This window comes from Mirounga angustirostris, unplaced genomic scaffold (assembly GCF_029215605.1).
Source record: "Mirounga angustirostris isolate CCGP_5_RB_7025 unplaced genomic scaffold, mMirAng1.0.hap1 SCAF_14, whole genome shotgun sequence".
Classification (NCBI taxonomy): domain Eukaryota; kingdom Metazoa; phylum Chordata; class Mammalia; order Carnivora; family Phocidae; genus Mirounga; species Mirounga angustirostris.
In genome coordinates, this window is record NW_026991722.1 from 95,025,648 (window position 1) to 95,038,982 (window position 13,335).

The following is a 13,335-nucleotide window of genomic DNA, read 5'->3' on the forward strand; positions in this document are numbered from 1 at the left end:
TCACACTTTACACAGACTTTGGAAGGTTGCTCAAGTGGCAGTGTAACAAGGGCTTAGAAACTGGGGAGGACTTGGGGGTGTGGCCACCAGCTAAGAGGTGATTGCAATAGGCCAAGTGGATAATGATTTGGGCCTGTTCTCAGCCACTCAAGTAAGGGAGTCTGGACAGACAGGAGAGAGTACTTGCAGAGCTGGATGGTGGCCTGAGTGGAGCAGCAGGAGAGAGCATAATCAGAGTGATTCATCGTCCCTAGTGGGACTGACCGTGCTGCCCCTCCAGCAGGAGGAGCAGAAGAAGGGTTAAAATGACATGTCTCAGGGTTATTTGCCTATGTCCCCAGGAGGCAGGGAGTGTGACTCAGGAATCTTTAGGCTTTATCAGCCAAGACTGGGATCTTGCCAATTTTAGAGAGCCCCTGGGGGATGGAGGATGCTTCAAGAAGGAGCCCCCCTGAGCTAAGTAATCAGTGATGGTCTGTCATCCAGCTCATGAGCAACGTCTCCCACCCTTGGGTCATGCCAGGGTTATGCTCCATTGACCAAGCACATCAGTGGACTCAGGGCTTGATATATTTCATTTCAGTTAATCTTCCCCAAAATGACGGGTAAATGTGGTTACCCCATTTTAAAGACAAGAGAAGCAAAGACATTTTTATGTAGCTGGCTCTTAGTTTAGGCTGCCATAACAAATGACAATAGAGTGGATGGTGTAAACAACAAAAATGTATTTGTCATTATTCTGGAGGTTGAAAGTCTGAGATTAGGGTGCCAGGGCAGTAGGGTTCTTGGGAGAGCTCTTTTCTTGATTTATAGATGGTGGCCTCCTTGCTGTGTCCTCACATGGTGGAGAGAGAGAGGAAGCAAGAGCTCTCCTGCTTCTTGTTATAAGAGCACTAATTCCATCACAAGGGTTGCACTCTCTCCACTTAATTGCCTCTCAAAGGCCCCATCTCCAAATACCAGCACAATGAGGATCAGGGTTGGTGCAGATCCCAGTGCATAAGCTGAGACCAGGATTTGTGCCTGGATGCCCTTGGATACATCAGTTGACCTGTTTGAGAGCATTTGGACTAAGTACCTTTAAACAGAATTCTAGACGTAATGTCCTATGACTTTAAAAAATTAGAAAGCTTTTCATTTATATATCACAGGAAATTTTTGTCTTGGCATAATGATGAATGATCAAGGGCACAACTGGATGTCGACATGCAAAAGAATAAAGGTGGACCTTTTCCTTATACTACACACCAAAACCAGCTCAAAATTAGAACTAAAAATAAGTTAAAATTATAAAACTCTTAGAAAGAAACGTAAGACAGTTTTGTAACTTTGAATTAGGCAATAGTTTTTTAGATACAATACCAAAAAACACAAGGGACAAAAGAATAAAACAGATAAAGTGGACTTCATCATAACTAAAAAAAATGTGCTTCAAAGGACAAAATCAAGAAAGTGGAAAGAGAACCCACAGAATGGAAAGAAATATTCACATATCATGTGTCTGATAAAAGACTTGTGTCCAGAATATACAAAGAACACTTGCAAATCAACAGTAGAGCAACATATACTTCAATTAAAGAAAGATGTGAATAGACATTTACTTACTTGAGAGAGAGAGAGCACACAGAAGGAGAGTAAGAGGGAGAAGCAGACTCTCTGCTGAGCAGAGAGACCAACTCGGGGCTTGATCCCAGGACCCTGAGATCATGACCTGAGCCAAAAGCAGACACTTAACCAACTGAGCCACCCAGGCACTCCAGTAAATAGACATTTCTATAAAAAGATACACAAATGGGGAAGAAACACATGAAAACACGCTAAGCCTCATTAGTCTTTCAGGAGATGGAAATCAAAACCACTGAGATAGTACTTCACCTGCACTAGAATGGCAAACATAAAAGGAGAAAAGATAGACAATGACAAGTGTTGAACAAGGATATATAGTTCCAAACTCCTGAATATTTGAGAGTTAAACAACATACATCTAGAGAATCCATGTGTCTCAGAAGAAATCACAAGGGGACGAAGAATATTTAGAAGCAAAAGATAAGATTAGGATACAGTTTTTAAAAATCTGAACTTCTACCTTAAGCTGTTAGAAATGACAAAAAAAAACAAAAACAAAAACAAAACAAAACAACTAACCCTCCCCAAAAAGATGGAATAATAAACATAAAAGGAGAAATCAATGAAATGCAAAATTTAAAAAAGAGAAAAAGAATCCCATAAGCAGTTCCTTTGAGAAAAAAATCTATGAAATTAATTGATCTAACCAGATTTATTCAGAAAAAGAGAGAGAAGACACAATTTACCACCTCAGGAATGAAATAGAAGCATCACTACAGATTCTATAGACTTTAAAAGGATAAGAAAGAAACATTATGAGCAATTTCACTCCAATTAATTCAATAACTTAAAAGAAATAGATAAATTCTTTGTCCTAATTTTACTTTGGTTGTATTAAAGGATGTACTTATTCTTAGGAAATCATGCAGAAATATTTAAGGTGTAACTTACTTTCCAATGGTGCAGCACAATTTGGACAATTGGTGAATTTAAGGGTAGGTATACAAATGTTCGTTGTGTTGTTCTTTTACCTTTTTTGTATATTTGAACATTTTCATAATACAAAGCTGGGAAAGGTAAATGAGGCACAAACTCTTGTCAGTAGAGAGGCTCTCACTCCAGATTCATCATTTGAAACAGGCTGATGATGGGAAGGACGTCATGATCTTTCACCCAGAGAGCAGTGTCATGCCCTTCCCTCTGGGCCAGGATGAAGCTTCTCGGTGATGCTGGAACCTCCTACAAGGCGGACATAGAGAGGAAGGACTTAGGTCACTGGGGGCCAGTCTTGACCTTCCACTGGCAGTGAGGGCCAACAGAAGTACTGAGTCGCTTTCTGTAGATGTCCAGGCCCTAATAGCAACTAGTAAAATGGGTGGGCAGTCAGCATGGGCCTTGATTTTAAAGAGGCCTGACCTACTTCATTCTTCCCAGAGGTTGGAGTAAGAGACCTTGACTCCCACAGACATGAAACCTTGGCCTAGTTGGATACTAATTACTCACAAGAGTTTTGTTGACCCAAACTTCCCATAACCCCACTTTGGTGTGAAAGGAGGGCATGCCCAAAGAAGAATTACTGCTAGGAAAATGACACAGATTTATTCAGTCCTGAAAGTCCTTTCCCAGAAATGATGTCCCAAATTGAGCAAGAATAAACAATGCATGACTGATAAATCCCACAGTTAGGGACTGGGAACAGCTTTCGTACGTTCCTAAGGAGCTGTATATTTGGAATCAGGTAAAACTGAAAGTAAGAGTAGTTGGTCATCTAAGGCCAGGTTGGATGAGACAAGTTCCCGTATTTTGATGTATCTCTTTGTGATTAGAGCACCTGTGAAGGACACAAACTGTGGTACCTCCACGATGTTAGTAACGTACAAAGGAAAGAAGTCTGATACCACGAGTTTCCTCTTGGCCCAGGGTCTTGACTGATGCTGGGCATCAAGCCACCCTGTCCGTCTTGAGGGGACACTTGAGAGGGAGGGATGGGTGGGACGAGCACCAAACCGTCTATGCAGGACATAATCAGACCACGTCCTACTCATTTCCTTATGATCCGTTTGTTCTATAAATGGGACTCCTCAGTCTTTGGATGCTCTTACTGACGTGGGTATGGCGGAGAAAAAGACAAACTACCTGGCAGTTTCTATGCAGCTCACATTATGATTCACCTGGCAAAGTCAGAGTTACTTAGATAAAGGGAAAATGTGAGGAGGACTTTGGACTTGGGAAATCTGGGTTCTCATCCCAGCTGTGCAGCTGGCTTGTTGGGGCCTGAGTGACAAGTCCTCTGACCAACCCCCGCCCCCAAGGACCTCAGGGTCTCATCCTGGTGGGCAGAACCTGACCAGATTTCCAGTAGCAGCCCTTCCAGGCCGATCTTCGAATGGGGGCCCATTTCCCCTCCAGCCCTCTGTCAGCCGATGGCCAGCCCGTCAAGCTTTTGGCTATCAATGGCAAGGGGGTCCCTACGAGCTCCCCCACTTTGACCATCTTCGATCTGAAGGACTGGAAAATTTCCTTCAGAAGAAAAAAGCCCTGTGGCATATACATTCATTATCCATACTGTTTCTGTTCCTTTTGGGAAATGTGTGCCTTTTAACAAGTCAGGGCCGTATATCCTGTAGCCCATCACGCATGGCGATCTGCGGTAGGGGGCAGAGAGACACAGGGTTCTGGGTTGCTGTGTGGCACCGTCTGCCACTCGGATGATACAGCAGTGGACAGGTCTCCTGGGTCCCCGTGTCAGGAGGAAGGCTCCCTGCGACAACTGTCATCTCCTCCCTGAGGGCCCTCATGGTGGAAACATCGAGGACAAAGCTATCGAAATGGTCTGATATAGTACCATGATTTCTTCTAATTTCTAGAACATAATAAGTGATTAGTAGTACAAGACTGGGATCCAGAACTTATAGATAACTTGTACAGATCAATAACAAACTCATTTTTATGAGGAATTCTTAATCGCAGGAAACAAACTGAGTGTTGCTGGAGTGGGGGGTGGGGTGGGAGGGATGGGGTAACTGGGTGATAGACACTGGGGAGGGTATGTGCACTGGTAAGCGCTGTGAATTGTGCAAGACTGTTGAATCTCAGATCTGTACCTCTGAAACAAATAATGCAATATCTGTTAAGAAAAAAAAAAGAAGAAGAAGAAGAAGGTAGCGGGAAGGGAAGAATGAAGCGGGGGAAATCCGAGCGGTAGACGAACCATGAGAGACGATAGACTCTGAAAAACAAACTGAGGGTTCTAGAGGGGAGGGGGGTGGGAGGATGGGTTAGCCTGGTGGTGGGTATTGAGGAGGGCACATTCTGCATGGAGTACTGGGTGTTGTGCACAAACAATGAATCATGGAACACTTTATCTAAAACTAATGATGTAATGTATGGGGATTAACATAAGAATAAAAAAAAATAACAAACTCATTTTGCAATGAACAAACGTCCTCAGCAGAGGCTTTACTCTAGAGTAGGGGTTGGGAAATGAAGGCCCGGGAGACCAAATCCAACCCTTCAGGCTGTTTTATAAATAAAGTTTCATTGGAACACAGCCATGCCCGTTCGTTCATACATCGTCAACGCTGCTTTCCCCTATACCGGCAGGGCTGCGTGGCTGGAGTGGAGACCATCTGACCTGTAAAGCAAAGATGTTTACCATCAGACCCCTACAGAAAAACATGCAGACCCCTGTAACAGAGGAAACCAAGAGGCCAGTAAGCATAGGGAAGGGTGCCCAACATTATTAGCCAACAGGAAAATGCAAATTAAGCCTATAGTAAGATACCCTTGCGCACCCATCAGAATGGCTAAAATGAAAAAGATTGGCACCAAGTGTGACAACGACAGGGGATGGTTGCAGCTCCCGTCCGGGAAGGCTGCTGGGGGGAGTGGCACAGCGTTGGGAAATAGCATGGCCGAGTCTAGTACAGCTGAGCATGCAGATGTCCGTGGCCGGCATCCCTGGGTGTGTACTCAGGGCAAGTGAGGGCTCTGTCCACCAGGATGGTCATAGCACCTTTGTTTCTAATAGCCCCAAACACAAAACAACCCAAGTGGTCACCAGCTGCAGAAGAAATTAAACTAATTGTGCTATAGTCACGTAATGGGACAGTATGCAACAATACAAAACCCCAAACTATTGCTATACACAAGGACATGTCATAGACTCAATATTGAGCTCAAGAAAGCAGGTCCTAGAATGCAGAGTGTATGATTCCATCTCTAAATTTTAAGTGTAGTGACATGTGCCAAAGGTCAGAGCAGCAGTTACCTCTAGGGTTGGGTGATTAGTTATTGAGCGATTAGTCTTTCTGGGCCTGAAAATGTTCTGCATCTTGCTCTGGGAGTTGCTTACATGGTTGTAGACATATGTAAAAGGTCACTGAACAGTTAAGTGCCCCTAAGATTTGAGCACCTACAGTAGAAATGGTGTATATCTCAATAAAAAGTAAAACTATTAAAGAAAAGATACTGGGAATCCATTTGGCTTTGAACCTTATGCCAATATATTTTTTTTTAATTCCAGTTAGTGAACATCAAGTGCTATATTAATTTCAGGTGTACAATGTAGTGCTCATCAGGACAAGTGTACTCCCTAATCCCCATCCTCTATTTCCCCCTTCCCCCAACTTCCTCCCCTCTGCTAACCCTCTGTTTGTTCTCTATAGTTAAGAGTCTGGTTTTTTGTTGTTATTGTTTTTCTCCTTTTCTCTTGGTTTGTTTTGTTTCTTAAATTTTCCATATGAGTGAAATCATATGTCTTTTTCTGACCCACTTATTTCACATAGGATTATACTGTCTAGATCCAACTGTGTTGTTGTAAATGGCAAGATTCATTTCCTTTTTATGGCTGAATAATATTCCATTTACATTTGTGTGTGTGTGTGTGTGTGTACATACATACATAACACATCTTCTTTATCCATCCATCCATATTTGGTTTTTATAAATAATGGTGAAGTAAGCATAGAAGTACGTGTATCTTTTCAAATTAGTTTTTTCGTATTCATTGGGTAATTACCCCGTATTGGCATTATTGGATCATATGGTAATTCTATTTTTAATTTTTTGAGGACCCTCCATATTGTTTTCCACAGAGGCTGCACCAGTTTGCATTCCCACCGATAGTGCACGTGGGTTCCTTTTTCTCCACATCCTCACCAACATTTGTTGTTTCTTGCCTTTTTGATTTTAGCCATCCTCACAGTGTGAGGTGATATTTCCTTGTGGTTTTGATTTGCATTTCCCTGATGGTGAGTGATATTGAGCAGCTTGTCATGTGTCTGTTGGCCAACTGTATGCCCTCTTTGGAAAAATGTCTGTTTATGTCTTCTGTCCATTTTTAATTGGATTATTTGTTTTTTGGGTGTTTTTTGAGTTGTATCTGTTTTTTATATATTTTGGATACTAACCCTTTGTTGGATTTGTCACTCACAAATACATTCTCCCATTCAGTAGATTGTCTTTTAGTTTTGTTGGTCGTTTCTTTTGCTGTGCAGAAGCTTTTATTTTGATGTAGTCCCACTAGTGTATTTTTGCTTTTGTTTCTCTTGCCTCAGGGGACACATCTAGCAAATGTTGCTACCCCTGATGTCAGAGACATTACTGCCTGTGCCCTCCTCTAGGATTCTTATGGTTTTAGGTCTCACATTTAGGTCTTTAACTCATTTTGAATTTATTTTTGTGTATGGTGTAAGAAAGAGGTCCAGTTTCATTCTTTTGCACATTGCTGTCCAGTTTTTCCAACACTATTTGTTGAAGAGACTTTTTTCCCCAGTGGATATTCTTTCCTGCTTTGTTGAAGATTAACTGACCATATAAATGTGGGTTTATTTCTGGGCTCTCCATTCTGTTCCATTGATCTATGTGTCTATTTTTGTACCAGTACCATGCTATTTTGATTACTATTGCTTTATAGTATATCTTGAAATCTGGGATTGTCATACCTCCAGCTTTGTTCTTCCTTAAGACTACTTTGGCTATTCAGGGCTTTTTTTGTTGTGGTGATGTTTTTTTTTTTTTTTTTTTTTTTTTCAGTTCCATACACATTTTTAGGACTATTTGTTCTAGTTTTGTGAAAAATGCTGTTGACATTTTGATAGGGATTGCATTGAATTTGTAGATTGCTTTGGGTAGGTAGTATGGACATTTTAATAATATTTTTTCTCCCAACCCATGAGCATGGAATATCTTTGTCTGTGTCCTCTTCAATTTCTTTCATCAGTGTTTTGTTGTTTTCAGAGTAAAGTCTTTCATCTCCTTAGTTAAGTTTATTCTGAGGTATTTTATTCTTTTTGGTGCAATTGTAAATGGGACCGGTTCTTAATTTCTCTTTTGCAGAGTAAAGTTTTAACTAGGATACTTTTTAGGCTTTGCCATCAGAAAAAGCAAATTTTTAGAATGTAATTGTGCATCTGTGCTAAAATTCTCCATAGTAACCCATTCTCTCCCCTTCTTATACCCTCCTCATATCCTCGACTCTCCATTGCCTTCCTGTCCCCTTTCTTCAGAGCTGAGGGGATGAACTGGTGGTTCACCTGACTCTCCAGCGTTATCTCTGATGGGGACATGTCTTAAGACATGTCTTAAGCCCAATGAAGGAACCCCTGGCCCAGGCTGATGCTGCTCCATGCACTGGTGACAATCAAGAGCCTTCTCCATCACTCAAAGGTGAATGTAGTGGGGGGAGGGTCTCCACAGTGTCACTTGTCCCAGGAGCATCCAGGCAGACAAAGACACAGGGCCAAGACCTTTCTAGGTGAACCCAAGCCTGAACCTGCGGAGCAAACACCAGGAACCCTGACATGCCCCAGACAGGAAAGGACCCCCACCCTGTGATGTACAGGGTGCTGGTGGATGCAGGACCACAGACGTGAAGGAAGGACAGTGAATGCAGCCCCCTCTGGTCTTGAAGCAGGGTGAAAGATTGGTAGCGGGTGATTTGGGTCGTCAGCCACACTCTGTCCCCGCAACACTCCGTTACGGTCTGACGGCTTCACACGTGCTGAGATCGTGGTTCATGTGGTCATGGAGGGCTGGAGTCCCATCAGAAGTGTCCCTGTCCCTCCCCCACCACTGCTTGGGGGGCGCTGGTGCCCCAAGTGCTGGATGGTGTCGTGTTGGAATGGCAGGTCCACAAACGCTTTTCCCACGAGGGGCTGACTTAGTGCACTCCGCACCGACAGTGGGGGCTGCCCAGAAGTGGAAGCCATGGGACAGAGTCTCCAACCCCCTCCTGGGAACACACCCCAAACAAAGCAACCTCTGGAAAAATAAGACAGAGGTTGGAGGGCGGCAGGTGAGCATTCCCGCGTGCCTTCCTGCCCGTCACTCTTGCTCAGTCCGCAGAGCAACCGCTGGGGTGGTCTCCAGCCCGCAGCTGCGGGGTCACTCCCGGAGGCTAACTCTGCACCCAGGGTCATGGGTCCAGGTCATGATGGGCTCCCTAGGGGGTGACTTCTCACATCAGTATCCAAGAGGAGGGGCTCAATGGTTCGGGGCCATTTGTCTGGCGACATCTGTCCCTAGAAGCACCAGGGGTGCACGTCAGACAGACACACGTCTTTCCTTTCCCCGCAGCTTCGGGCTCCTTGGATTCCAGCTCTGAGCATTTGCAAGGCCTGCATTTTGAGGGCTCTGTGGCACCGCATTCGATTGCAGTGACTGCTCTTGCAAAACACCCCAAACCAGGCAGCTTGAGACCCCAGAACTGTATTCTCTCGTTCTTCTGGAGGCCACAGTTCTGAAATCAGGGTCCGTCAGGGTCCGTCTCTTCTGGAGGCCCAAAGGGACATCCTTTCGATGCTTTTATCCCAGGTTCTGGACGCTGCGGCCAAGCGGGGCATTTCTGGGCTCGAAGCTGCTTCACCGAAGTCCCTGCCCCTGGCTGACCCGGCTTCCCTCCTGCCAGTCTGAGTCCGCCCACTCCGCCTGTAAGGACACCAGTCGTGTTGGATCAGGCCTGTGCCATAGCCCAGTATGACCTCATCTCAACTAATTATGTCTCCAGAGATCCTATTTCCAAATAAGCTCACTTTCTGAGGCTCCAGGCAGACATGAATCTGAGGGGATGTTATTCAAGCCCGTACGGGCACCAAGCACCAAATGGGTGCATCTGTCACCTCGTTCTGCATGAGGCAGAAAGAACTCCGGTGACCACACCCTAGAGAGAACATCAGGCACACGTTGGAAAGGACAGTGGCCAGGACTAGGTGAGGAGGCCAGGGGTAGAGAGCACGTTGCCATGCTGATTGTGTTTCGTGTCCATCATGGTCCCCCAGCTCCCACGGGGTCCTGTCCCTCCCTCCATGGGTCTGGGTTTTTCACGTCAAAGCATCTTACACACAGGGCCTGTGGGTGGCCAGCAGCCTTTCCTCCTCACCCGATAGTTTGGGGTCCATCAGAAGCCCAGTAGTAGGCTTGTCGCTCTGGGAGGGGTAGGAACGGCCTGCCCTTCCAAGAGGGTGCGCAGCCCGTGAGTCCTGGGTGAGGGAGCACCCTTGATTTGTCACCCTAGCAATGGATGGAGGACCCTTCTAAGCCTAACTCAGGGCACAGTCACTCACATAGTTTCCCAGAGGGTCAACCTTTGGTGGTTAGACAAGAGTTCTGGTGGTGTTTTATGTCAAGGGACGGCAGAGCCTGGGGATTTAGTGTCCTCACTATGATGTCATGAACCTCAGGATGGGGTGGGGTTTGGCTTTGAGAACCATGCCTGGGAGCTGAGCACAACAATGTCCCCATGCCCACCCAGGGAGAGGACAACTGTCATGGGCAGTGGGGGACCCCAGCGGGAGAATGCCCTGCAGTGCCAGAAACAGGGAAGCTTGTCACTGTCCTTATACTTGTAAGGTAGGAGCCTGAGTGTGGCCAACTGAACCTGTGAGCTGTCTCACCTTGTCTGTTCTGATGGACTCTGTGACTTTGGACAGTGCCTTCTCCTGAAGACAGGGTTTGCTATCAGCAGAACTATTATAAAATATAACCAGCAGGATTCTTTCATATGCAGGTGGTAGAAACTTATCTCAACCTGCTTAAGCCTCAAAGGGGACTCAGGTTAGGTCCTTTCTGAGACTCGGAAAGAAGCTTCAGGAACAGCTGGATCAAGGGTCCAGGTATCAGGATTTTGTTTCTTGCTGTCTTTTGGCTCTACTGCTTTCCCTGTGATAGTTTATGTTCTCGGAGGATTTCCAAAAGCAACATGATGGCCGTTGGCACCCCAAGATTAGAGTATTCTAGGTGCTTGTGAGTCAGGAGAGAGGTTCTCTAGTGGGACAAGATTGCCCGTTAGGACAGGAGCCCTGGACAGCGTAATTGGGAACAGTACATGTGCACAGGGTGTGCATCTATTCCGACTCCTGTCCGCACCCTCCCAGCGTTGAGTTTCTGGGCTCCAGAAAGCTAACTGCACAACCTTGCCTTGCTCACCAGACTAGGCTGTTTTGTGTCCCGTGTTTTTGCCTGTGTTTGCCTTCTGCCGGAAATGCCTTTGCGCCATCCACCTGCCCCCACTCGCTCCTAGCCCATCATCATCTAAGGATCCTTCCTAATCCATGTCTGGTCCCAGCATAGAGCTCACGTGGGGGCCGTGCAGGCTCTCAGCTCCACAACCTGAAATCAAAATCTTTCTGTGACAAGGTCTCCAAGATTTTCACATGCTCTTTCAAGTGTGAAAGCACCACTGATAACCACTGCTTATCCATCAGTGTTCAGCTCAGAGGCCGCCTCCTCCAGAGAGACCCCCTGCCCTGCCACCCCACCCCAGCCTGTAGCAGGGACAGAGAGCCATGGCGGCCCAGTGCCAAAGACATCGTAGAAGCTGCAGAGATTCTCACTACATATGTGGGCGCGAATGCAGGCAGTAACACACACAGGCACACTTTGGGTCAAAGAGAGTCATGAGTGCGGGTCGTTCTCCAAATTGCTCCTGAACCCTCTTTTGTCTGCCCTGTGCCCAAGGCTGACTCCTGTCTGCTCTCCAGGCCCTCTGGGGGCGGCCCTGCACCATTCCTGGGACAGCCCCCCACTGGGCTCAGCAGATGCCACCTCCCTGTCCTCCCTCCAGGCCCAGGGGTGGGACCACCTCCCCCTGTGGCTGGAGGCTGGGAGCCCCCTCCTTGGTCCTGCCCTACTCCCTGCTGCAGCTGGGGACTGTCCCCTCGCCTCTTCCTCCGGACCCTGTGGGAGAAACACTCCTGCCTGGGATCTTCCCTGGTCCATCGGGAGACTCTGCTCTCTGTGCAGAAGATCAAGGAGACTTTCCTCTCTTTACACATTGCACACACACGTTTTTTTCCTTTCAGTAATTTATTTATCTACAAGCAATTAATGAAATTGTCAATTCTGTTTTTACATTTTCCAGGTACTCACAAAACAACTACAATAGTCTAGATTCTGCATCCTGGGGCGTGTGCGTGTGCACGTGTCCACCTGCATGGGAGTGTATGCTTGTCATCGGGAGAAAACGTTGTATTTTGACTGCTTAGAATACATAAGTGTTAAACAATAGATAGTATCTTAAACAAAACAACAAAGATTAAGAAAAAAATCACGGAACAAGGAAGAAATGGTTGCAGATTCTTAAGCTTTCCTATCTATAAGTTTAAGATTAAACTAATCCCATGAATTTAGGACTAAAATAAGAATTAAGGACTAAAATATGAATTCATAAAACAACTACAATAGTCTAGGTTTGCATCCTGGGGTGTGTGCGTGTGCACACTTCCACGTGCATGGGAGTGTATGCTTGTTATCAGGAGAAAACTTTGTATTTTGACTGCATAAAATTCACAAATGTTAAACAACAAACAGTATCTTAAACAAAACAAGAGAGGCTAAGAAGAAAAAAATTGCAGAACAAGGAAGAAATGGTTGCAAATTCCTAAGTTTTCCTATCTATAAATTTAAGACTAAACTTATTGCTATGAATTTAGGACTAAAATATGAATTCAGAACTAAAATATGAACTTAGGACTAAAATGTGAATTTAGGACTACAATTTGAATTTAAGACTAAAATTTGAATTTAGGACTAAAATTTGAATTTAGGACTAAAATTTGAGTTTTAGGACTAAAATTTGAATTTAGGACTGCACTAACTATTTCATACAGTTTGAGTGAGATGTTGTTTTGTTTAATGTTTTTCTCTCTCTCTTTTTTTAAGGCAATCACATAAATACTGAGTTATTTCTGCGGAACTGTAACCCTAGTCCTAGAGCACAGAAATGGTCTTGTTTGAAAGTCTCTGTCTATGTCCACAATAGAGGATGTCTTCAGTCCCAATGGCATTAATTTAAATCCGACCACCATACCTACAGCAGAGAGTTCTAAAGCGTCCGGTGCGGAAGTTATGTATTCATGACAATGTGGACAAAGCTCTAGTTACACAGTCTGTGATGGGGTTCCACCGCTATCCTACAGAGAGTCACTGTGGCGTCGGTTCCGAAATAGTGGTCGTTTCACTAGAGAGAGAGCCATCAGACGTTCTTCACGGAGCTCCGCGCAGATGCTGAGCCGGGCTTTGGCTGCTCAGAGCCCGGCTTCCCTGAGCCCGGTCACCTTTGCAGGCGACTCCGGGTCCCGGGGCCCTCACGGTGGGCCTCCCATCCCCCCTGGGGGCCCGATCACCCCAGGGATCCCCTGACACTTCCCAGCCTGCGTGGGCTGTGGGCGGAGCAGCAGGACCAAGAGGGTCCCTCAGGACAGGCCGGCAGCTGGACTCCACACCGGCTAGCATCCGCCTCAAGTGATCATTCTCTTTCCTTAGCTCCTG